This window comes from Zingiber officinale, chromosome 7A (assembly GCF_018446385.1).
Source record: "Zingiber officinale cultivar Zhangliang chromosome 7A, Zo_v1.1, whole genome shotgun sequence".
Lineage (NCBI taxonomy): Eukaryota > Viridiplantae > Streptophyta > Magnoliopsida > Zingiberales > Zingiberaceae > Zingiber > Zingiber officinale.
Genome location: NC_055998.1, coordinates 85,791,921 through 85,803,037, shown reverse-complemented (window position 1 = coordinate 85,803,037; position 11,117 = coordinate 85,791,921). Strand labels below are relative to the sequence as shown.

The following is an 11,117-nucleotide window of genomic DNA, read 5'->3' as shown; positions in this document are numbered from 1 at the left end:
TTGACCAAAAAATAGAAACAACTATGCTTCAACCAAATATATGTATTGGGCAAAAAGAAATAATCAAAGTATAATAATATTAGTTTGGAAAGGTAAGGACTATGAGCAAACCATTTAAAATGTTCTTTATAATTCCACTAGGGCTTCTCCACATGGATTTGAGATTAAACTCCGTAACTCTGACTTCCATTGGCTTAATGAAGGATAACAATAATGAAATATACAATGAGTTCAAGAAAAACACCAACACCAAAGGTGAAACACAGAACTGTCAAATTCAGCACAAATATCAACACCATAAACAACAGTTTGGAAATATTTACTTAGAAATAACAACCATATTCCATTGAAGTTATATGCATATGTGTTGAATGGATAGCAAGAGCTCATGTACATATGATATGAAAGAGGAAGGATCACTCCTCATCTGCCTAACATCTGCATTATCATCATTACATGCTTCTAAAAGGAAAGGAAGGTAGGTATCATAATATCTGCCAAATTGGAAAACAGAAATATTTGATACTTGTGTGTTGTACATAAACAAGCATGACAACAATAAATTGACTGAAAAGCATACCTAAGAGCTGCTTCTCTGCATTGCTCTACAACATCATCAAAGATGCAAATGACAATCCTTCTCTCCTCAGGTGTTTTATCCTTCCCCTGCACAAAAGACAATGAAAGAACATCCTAAACTACAAGTTTGTGATGCAGAACAGAGGAATTAGTTGCTACTCGGTAAGTAAAAAGCTTTATTGATGCAACTAAACACTACCAGCTGTGAATAACCAAGTCTATCAATCACTTGTTGACTGCATAATCGCCACTGGCAATGACAAACCACCGAGCCAAGAATCTTTTGCTCCACAAAGATGAGGCTCTTAATCTTTTGTGACGACTTGGTATCTTTTGTCGATTAGCCTTTGCAATTGGGGATAAGCAGGTTAATACAATTATCTGTATATATATATCTGGATTATGCAAGTGCTTAACAAGAGATACCATTGGTATAATTACAAAGATGAATAACAGCATCAAATGATTTAGGAAACTGAAAATCATGTGGCAAGTTCTTATAAAGCACACAGCATTTAGTGTCAAGAATAACATTTACTGTGCTTAACAAGTGAAAGGATCAAGTGATCAATAAGATAAGTAGTTATGTCCATGAAACTGAAGCAATTTACATGTGCTTCTTAGATTTTGAAGAATCCCATTGGAAGTAACGGCAGTTTGCTTCTGGATTAGAAGCAGGTCCTAGAAGAACAAAATTATTTTTTGTATCAAGACAAAAGCACCAAAAAAAGGTAATTACTTGATATGTCAGAATATGGGTTTGACAATCACATATAGTTTCAAAGCGTATCAATCTCAATCAATTCAAATTGGCAAAGCAGAAAAGGCAAAGGGAAAAGAGGTTAGTATGTTCATTATATTTCAGTGCATGAAGATACCAATTGTTGGCGATTTCATAACCACTAAAAGTTAAGACTTTAGAGGTTTTTAAATTAACTGAGGGAACATTTTAGCTTCGATATCTATTGAGATGTTATACCACAAAGTGGGCATCTGTTCTTACCATCATGTTATATATGTGCCTTTTTGCTGAAAAAGGAAAATCAAATAGCAACTAAAAGAAAGATAAACATATACAGTGATGTTTGAGAACCTGAGCACGAGCACAAACATAGAAGAGACGGCCTCTATTGGGGCCTTCCCTTTTCACAGATCTTGTTGCACAAGGTTCATCATGTGCATCGTCATCAATGGCAAAAATACCATTGCCATTCATATCTTGCAGTTTCAGAGCTGAGCAGGGACTTCTCAGAGCAAGAAAGGTAGAACGAAAGGTTGTTATAATAAAAACATATATAATCATCATACTTGAACATCTACAATGTATGATCATTATAATACCCACCACCTCATCAAAAAGTATGTGATCCACTGTCACATACTCATTATAATAACATATCTCTTTCATCCGCATTCCTTTTAATATTTACATTCATTATTTATGGGTTTCACCATCCACTCAATGAGTATTATAATGCTCATTTAACACCTCATTATAGGTTTCTTTAGTAGGATAATAACATATATGATCGGCATACTTCTTGCAACCCAGAACAATTTTTAGATAAATTATGTTATAAGAAATTGCAAGGTTGTTATAATAAAAACAAAAAAAAAAAAAAAATGTGGTCCACAGCTTACCCCATCAGTGAAAAAGCCATAGATACGTTCATCATATTGTTTTGATGCTTCCTCTGGAGTGGAATCTTACTTGTTGAAGGCTGAATATGCAGCTGCTAAAAAAATGAAAATAATGTAACATCTTTGATAAAGTCGGCCTCCAATCATACTAGATATAAGAAGCCTAAAACCTGACAACTAAATTCTACTAGGATGAGTAGTTCCTTGTAGAATCATGATGATTTGTCTCATTTGGAAAAAGGAACCAAACGTATTTGTGAAGTTGGAGGTATTTGATGGAAGAGTAGTTGATGACAAAAGCGATGATTTGTCATGGTGATTCAAGGTCGATTGACGCTTGATCCAGACTTGAGTAGAAGACCCATTTGATGATGAGGCAGGGAGTACAGAAGAACACTTCGATGAAAGATGATCGGTGACCACATGAAGTTTGGATGAGACTGAAGAGGTCAAGGGAGAAGCAGAAGCATTTAAGGAGGGTTTAAAAGGCTTCGTCGAGGCCTGATGCATGACTCAAATGTGAGTGGAATCAGGCACCTTGGCAGTTTTCCCATTGAGTTCAGGATTTCCATCTCTTGTGTCAGGCGTGTGCTTTTGCTTGCTTATGGTTGTTCGCGGCGATCTCCAACTGGCATCAGCCGATTGGAACTGTGAGCAGAAAGGTAAAGTCTTCGATTCCGATGGGTGAGAAGAAGACTGTGGACTTAAAGGCAAAGTCTTTGATTTCGGTGAGGGAGAAGAAGATCAGGAAGCTCCGGAAGAGTGTGCTCGGAAGAAACTTGTGGGGCAGAATCATTGGGCTGATTCGATGAGAGAGGACCGGAGGTGGTGGAAAACCAAGATAGCGAAGAGGGGGATGGAGAAACAGAAGCATTTAACGGCGGAGAAGCCACTGAAGACTTGTACGGATGCAGAGGGTGAAGGCACTGAAAACCAAGATAAGGCCGTCATTCGGCTTATGGCATACCGGCAACACATGAAGGAAAGCTATAATCAGAGGGTGATTCCAAGGTCATTCTAAGTCGGCGACTTGGTATGAAAAAGGGTGAAGTCTGTTGGCGATGTCACTAAGCTAGAAGTCTCATGGGGAGGACGCTATAAAGTTATTCAAAAGTTCTGATTGAGAGCTTAATATTTACAAGATGAAGATGGGAGAAAGCTCGAGCGGCCATATAGCGCAAACCACTTCCAGCTCTATAGGGCGGGGTGAGAGGTGCGTGATTAAATCCAGATACACTTGTAAAACTGCCTATTATGTAAATGTAGGGGAACAATGAATAAAAAACCTAAGTGTCACATACTCTTGTGTCGATCGGCTAAGACAAAAGTCGAGTGGCGACTATAAACTCTTGAGTAGCCAAGATTAAAGTCGAGCAGTGACTATAAACCCTTAAGTAGCCAAGATTAAAGTCGAACGACGACTATAAACACTTGAGCAATGAATACAACAGTCGAACGACGACTATAAATCCGAGAGTCGACGAAAATAATAGCCGAGTGGCGGCTATAAACCCGGAAGTCGACGACAACGAAGTCAAGTGTCGACTATAACCCCTTGAGTAGCTAAGATTAAAGTCGAGCTGTGACTATAAACGCTTGAGCAATGAATTCAACAGCCGAGCGAAGGCTAGAAACCCGAAAGACGATGAAAACAACATCCAAGCAGTGAATATAAACTTGGGAGTAAACGACAGCAAAGTCGAGCGACAACTATAAACTCTAGAATGTCAATATCAGAAAGTCGAGAGAAGACTATAAACTCTAGAACATCATTTTCAGAAAGTCGAGCGGCGACTATAAACTCTGGAACGTTATTATCGGAAAGTCGAACGACGACTATAAACTCTTAGGGCATCATTATCATCAAGCCGAGCGACGGCTATAAACCCGGGAGTCGAGTGACAACTAGAAACTCTTGTCCTTCATCACCAGATAGTCGAGCGACAACTATAAACTCCTATCCTTCATCACCAGATAGTCGAGCGACGACTATAAAACCTTGAACCTAACAAACAACAATTGAGCGACGATTATAAACTCTTGAGCAATGAATATTAACATCTGAGTGGTAGCTATAAACCCGAGAGTCTACATCAAACAAAGATAATCGATGACTATAAACTCCAGACTAACAATTAAATAATAGTCGAGCGGCGACTATAAACCCCGATTCATCAGTCGAGCGGCGACTATAAATCCTTCTGAAACAATATAATTGAAAGATCGAGCGGTGACTATAAACTTGAGAGTCGAAAATCATAGCCAAGCGACTGCTATAAACCCTAGAATCTGTGCTAGATAAAGCTGAGCGATGACTATAAACTAGGGAAGAATGTTATTGGAGAGTCGAGCTGCGACTATAAACCCCAGTTCAACAATCAAGTGATAGATATAAAACTTAGAGGGTATCATTGAGATCTTCGATTAAAAGAGCAAACAGGTCGTTCGACCTACGCTGAAATGATCAACCGATTGTCTTAGCAAATAGTTACATGGAAGAATGGAAGCGCAAGGATTCATACTTGGAAGATTTTCGCAAGTATTACAAGACTGTAAAAGGAGAAACCGGGCAGCCTTATGGAGTTGAGCAGGAATGCACTAAAAGCCAGTTAGAATATTTAACAATGCCCTACTACAAAAGTGGGAAACTATCGAACGGGCGTACGTTCACTGATACTTAGAAATTTTTACAAGATATCACAGGGGAGTACAAGAAGCAAATTAACATCTAAAGAGATGACTAGTTATAGTAGTCGAGCACATCGTTCGACAGTGACTTAGTAAGCATCTCCCTGTTTTTGATCTTGCTGGTCAGCACTGAAGAGAGATGGTCGCCACCCTTTAGCCGTTGGAGGGTCCCATCGATATCGAAGTTAAAGAGTAGAAGAGCCCTATCCATGAGCCTGTCATTGAAGAGGTCAGAATAGAGATAGTTGCACTTGAAAACTCCAAATTGGTCGAACTCCTCCTCTTGGTATGTCTTGAAGGCCACTCGGGATGCTTCCAATGCAGCCTTCAGCAAAGCCAGCTCGGTATCTTTGGTGTCGAGTTGGACCTTCGTTGCCGCTTGCTCGGCAGATTTGCTATCCCGTTCGGTCACCAAAGCAGCCTCCGTCTCCTTGAGATTTTGGGCCAAAACTCAAGCCTTCTTGTTTTTGATGTCTAAGTCCTCGATGGATTAAAGCTTCTTGGCATTAGTGGAATTGATCTTAGATTCAAAAGTATTTGCCTGCCTAGTGAGTTGGTCGATTTGTAGGGCTTGCTCAGTATTTGTGTTCCTCTTTATATTAAGCGCCCGCTCTGAGCCCCTTAGCCACCCAGAGCACCTTTCTAGGTTGGCCTTCAACTGAGCCACCTTCGCAGTCAATTGCTCAAGGTGAGCCCGAGAGGTTTCTGATGGGCGGCTCAAAGCGCACAGTTGTTGCACTTCGTGCTCCAAGAAGGCCAACTACTGGCACATGGCCAGACTTTCGACTTAGAACTGCAATAAAAATAGGTTAATGAGTGTCCGTCAGGAAATACAAAAGTAAAGATAAAGATGATATGTACCCCGGTGGACTTCTGAGTATGTCCATCCGCGAGTGCTCCAGGAGAAATGGTTATCGCACAGGCCTGGGCATCAACCCAAACTTGTGCAAGCGGTCCTTAGATCTTGATTTGGTGTTTAAGGAAGTGCGGCTCGGCGTTGTCAGGATGGCGACACTTGTCCATTAGTAGGTGAATGATGACCATTATGTGTCTCCGGTTGCTCGAACCTGTTGGCTTGGAGGTGGCCTGCCCTGTGGACTTGAGCATGGGGGAAGAGCAGAGAGTGGACACCTAGGAGGCTGGCAAGGACGACTGAGGTAGAATGAACGCCACGAGCGGTGCGATATGGTCCCCGGTGGTAGCGCAGATAGCGAGGGTGTCTAGTCGGATGAAAAAGGAGTGGTAACAACAGCCACCTCCCTCTCGAGAGAGTCAAGAGGTCTTGCCCCGCTCAAATGGCAGACGTGAGGGAGTAGGAGCGGAGGTTTGTAATGTAGAGGTAGCCGAACGAGACGAAGCTTCTCCTAGTTGCATCTTGCATCGTTGGATCAATGGCTCGCCCAAGGTGGTCGACTCCGAGGGCACTGTGATTGACCCCATTGATGGTCGCTCAGGATGTAGTTTGGTTATGGTGGTCGTGACATCGCTTGCCGTCATCTGTTGGATCGAAAAGAATTTAGATATCTCTACAATGACATGATATTGTCCACTTTGGGCCTAAGTCATCATGATTTTGCTCTTGGGCTCTACCCAAATGACCTCATGCCAATGGAGATATCTTTTCTCTTATAAACTCATGATCTTTCCCATGTGTTTTCAATGTGGGACTATATTTGCAACCTTACAACCCCAACAATCCCCCCTCAAACAAAGGACCACAGGCTTCCCACGTCTGATCCTCGACTCACCAGGTCTTCCTGCCCCCTCGACCCACCCGACCTACTAGGACTTCTTGCATAGCCGCAATTAGGACTTCCTTGCCTAGCCGCAACTAGGACTTCCTGCCTGGTGTCTAGTCCTCTTTATCCGAAAATAGGAGCCCTCACTCTCTTTGTTTGAGGTCAATATTGTACCCACATGGCTCAATCAGACTATCACACCCCGGGAGAGTCCCTGTCCGAAGAAATTTCGGCAGCATCTCCCCTGTACGGCTGACAATCTGACCCATTCTACAGACATAATATATCTCAGCCACAGGCGGCTGGAATATACACACAACCACACAGTTTATATGCAGCGTACTCGGTTAATACAATAAAAATACAACCACGCAACTATATGTAAATCTAATAGCCCACTCGGCTGTACCAAAACCAAACACAATGGAAAATATAATGGACGACACATACAACTAAAAACGAACATTGCTAGCTGGCTAGACTTACACCACACAACAAAACAACACTCCAGAAACAAAATCGGAACACAAAGCTAAATACACAAATTTCATATACCAAAATAGAATAAACATAAGCGGAGGCAGGTCTTCTGATGTGACGTGGGAACCGGCAGGCAGGATACTCCAAGCGACTCCATAAACAACTTGGTACCTGAAAAAGATAGTGTCAACGGGGGTGAGTTCAACAACTCAACAGATACCTAGTTGACATGTATAATAAACTATAACAAATAGTAATAACTATGGAGTACAGTCTCCTCGACAAAAGTTGTAAATGCACAATAGAAAAGACTGAAGAGAAATGTACTCACCAGGGCCTCCTATCAGAATAGTCAGGTCGTTAGACCAAGAGTGTCATAAATCCTGTATGCATGTCAATCATATGCACCCATCCAAATGCGGCAAATAAATGCAGCAAGCACAAACAATAAATGCATCATACATATGATGCCAATGACATGTCATGGTCACCCCTACTGCCAATCAGCCATCTCACACACGATGGTGAGACCGAGTGGGTAGGGCTGTGACAACCGTGCACTCTGCCATCACTGCTCCTGATGAGTGGCCGAGTGGACGGGATGCTGTCGGAGTACACCTATCCTCTTACTCCAAATTATAAGTAGGGGAGCACAATGCTCTCATCTCCCGGTACACGATGACGGGGAGGGATCCCGGCGTGCTACCACGCTGCAGTCACACTACCCATGAGCGTCCCAACGGAGCACCACCGAGCAAAACTGACGTGCTACCACGCTGCGTCATGCTACCCATGAGCAGACCAGCGGAGCACCGATAGAAATGAAACTGGCGATGTGCTCAACAATAATAGAACAGACTATCGCGCAGCATGCAATCATGCGAATGGTGCATAACACTAAGCATGACAAAATCCTGAACAGCATGACAAAATCCATATATATATAAAATGTGTACCATAGAACAATGAACCAAATCAAAGGTACATAGATCAGATAAGGTATAAAAACATAGATCCTGAACATAATAAACACATGGTTGTGTCACTACCCTTATAAGCATGTATAATCAGGTAGGTACTAACATGAAGTGCATAATAAGTAAACAAAATAAGCATGTAATAGGTATCGGGTAGTGACCAACCGAAGCAAAGACGAACATAATCATTACTAAAAGTTATAACCTACTAAACATATCAACATGACATTATCAAAGATAAGTCAAGGCACCCGCCTCCAAATAGAAAGGTCCAATCCGAAATAGATCTCTCGTCGAGACACCGTCTCGAATCAAAGTCCTATATTATCAAACATATAATTTTAGCAAATTTCGATTTGTATCCAGTAGCTAAATAAAATTCCTATTAAACCAAGAACCCTAATCCACATCACACTATTATCCTCCTTTATAGAAACGAAATAACATCAAGACTCACCCAAATCCGTATACCCGGTTGTTGAGTCACTATCGGAGACACGTGCCTTGGGGATATAGTGACCGAAACTAGGAATTGTTGCTGCGGAAACAAACAGTGACAAAATTCACTATAATCAACCAACAACTCAACACAAACATCCCTAATTCAATACATATACCTAGGTTAACATAAATTACTAACCTATCTATCAATCATCGACAACAAGATCAAAACCCTATACCTTACCTAAACTCACAGCCGTGCTTGTTGATCCACACCAGGACTGTTGTTGCCAGCAAAGGTTAATTGCTGCTGGAACCCAAGAAAACCCACCGAACAACCCTTCCTGGAATCCTTCACTGAACGAAACAGGAGGAGATCAAGAATCCAACCAAAATCCCAAATTTTCTACTAAGTAACCCCTTACCTTCAAGATCACAGTTAAGGCACCGAGTCGAGAATTAGGGCACGGTGTGGAGGTGACCAGCGCTGATCTTGTGCGGCGGCGACGCTCTCCAGAGGAAGAGGGGAAGATCGGACGGCTATGGTCCCAATCTAGGGCACGGTGGTTGGCCTTGGCGCGCAGATCAGAAGAGAGGAAGGGCGGCGGCGCTGGGACCTCCACGGCGAGGGGCGACGGGCAGAGGAGGGGTTCGACAGTGGCGAGAAGTGGCTGTCGGAGGAGGAAGGGAAGAATTGGTCGACGGTGGCTCAAAGGTCGTCGACAGCAATGGATCTATTGGTCCGCTCAGACCTCACAGCGGCTAGGGCACAGAAGAAGGGGAAGAGGAGAAGGAAGGGGATCGGCGTGGGAGAAGTAGGGAACCGTCGCGTGCGGTTAGGACAAGGAAATAAACGACAGCTCGGCGCAAGGAGAGGCATCGGGACGTGGGTTCGACGAGGGAAAAAGAAATGAAGGTATAAAAGAAAAATAAAAAGGAAAATTAAACATTTCTTCGTTAAAACGGGGTAGCCTAAACAGACTTTCACGAGGCCCCGTTTTATCCCCATAAACTCGTCCATACAAGCTCCGAAAAATTCTCAAAAAATTTCTAAAAATTTCAAAAAATTCTCTTATCATTATTCGCCCATTTTCGGTATTTTACACAGACCATAACTCTTGTGCACAGTCGGCAGTTAAACCTTCTGGTAGTCCAGGCTCCGATACCAATTGTTGGATCGAAAATAATTTAGATATCTCCACAATGACATGATATTGTCCACTTTGGGTCTAAGCTCTCATGATTTTGCTCTTAGACTCTACTCAAAAGGCCTCATGCCAATGGAGATATCTTTTCTCTTATAAACCCATGATCTTTCTCATGTGTTTTCAATGTGGGACTATGTTTGTAACCTTGCAACCCCAACACCATCTAGCTTCCTCCTGCATCGCTAGCCGCCACGTGACTTCCTCCCGTTTCGCAGTCGTATTGTCGGATTGGTCGACCGACAGTAAGCCATGACTTTCCAGCTCGACAACGCCTTGGCCATTAATTGTCGCATCAGCGAGCCTGCTTTGATCGCTTAGTCATGCCCTCAACATGATTTGAGCTACAAGAAATGAGGAAAAATCAGTTAGATTAGCTGCGTTCAGATCGGGCTCAATCCGAACACATATAAGATGCTCTCCAATAGTAGTTGGTGTATGTGATATTTCTAGCTGGCTAGACTGGAGGCTGCTTGGAGATAGTCCGATCGGCCTCGATATCTTCCTAGCGATGGATCCTTCATCACTTCCATCTACCCGCTGGTTGGAAAGTCAGGCCGAGCAGGAAAATAAACAAAAAAATACTGCTCCTTCCAGTGCTTAGTGGAGGACGATATTTTATCAAAGAAGACAACACCCACTCGAGCTTGGAACCGAAAGGTCCCCAACTCGGAGAACTTAGGATAATAAAAGTAGTGAAACACTTGAGATACTAAAGAGATGTCGTGCAAACGGAATAGCACGACCACCCCACACAACAACCTAAAAGAGTTGGGCACCAATTAGTGCAGGAAAATGTGGAAATATTTACACACTATAGAGAAGAAAGGATGAACAGGAAAGTGAAGGTCGGCGCAAAATTGGTCCTTAAAGAAGAGCAAAAAGCTGTCGAGAGGCAAATGAGGTCAGTCATAAGCAGGGGGAATGACAATTTGATAATTAGGGGGGAAACGATAGGTGAGTTTCATATGATCAATTTCATCGCCGTTGAACTTAGACCTAGTTGAAGTATGCCAAAGCCCGGGGATGGACTCGAGAAGCTAAGGAGAAGCGGCCATAGAAAATAGAGAGGTAAGAAGATCAAGGACGCGATGAGATAAGGAAAGAGAGAGCTTACTGAGAAATATCACTGGCGATGACAAGGAAGAAGGGAATTGGCAGAATGTGTACACAAAGGAGAAAGGCGAGGAAGTAGAAAAGCAACGATGAGTAAGGGCTTATAAACCCAGTGGATGATCGCTTTGAGTCGTCTGATCGAGGGTTATAGAAAACAAAGCTAAGATCTAGTCGTGGAATTCAAAACAGTGCTTGTCACATTAACCGCAAATATCCACCTATCACATCAAGCATGTGGTGGCAGGGATCGA

General features: G+C 42.6%; 1 long non-coding RNA gene across 5 annotated transcripts; it reads right to left on the bottom strand.

The window, feature by feature from the left end:
* Window positions 1-259: 259 nt before the first annotated feature.
* On the bottom strand, window positions 260-3,410 carry LOC122001676. 5 transcript variants are annotated; one of them, XR_006117428.1, is made up of 5 exons: window positions 2,758-3,410; window positions 2,221-2,312; window positions 779-960; window positions 581-666; window positions 260-494 (listed from the first exon to the last, which is right to left on the bottom strand). It is a non-coding gene; the product is annotated as an uncharacterized LOC122001676 (long non-coding RNA). The 5 variants fall into 5 exon arrangements; XR_006117425.1 differs by having other exon boundaries at window positions 779-924; window positions 2,758-3,409; XR_006117427.1 differs by having other exon boundaries at window positions 2,221-3,409.
* Between the last annotated feature and the right edge of the window lie 7,707 nt (window positions 3,411-11,117).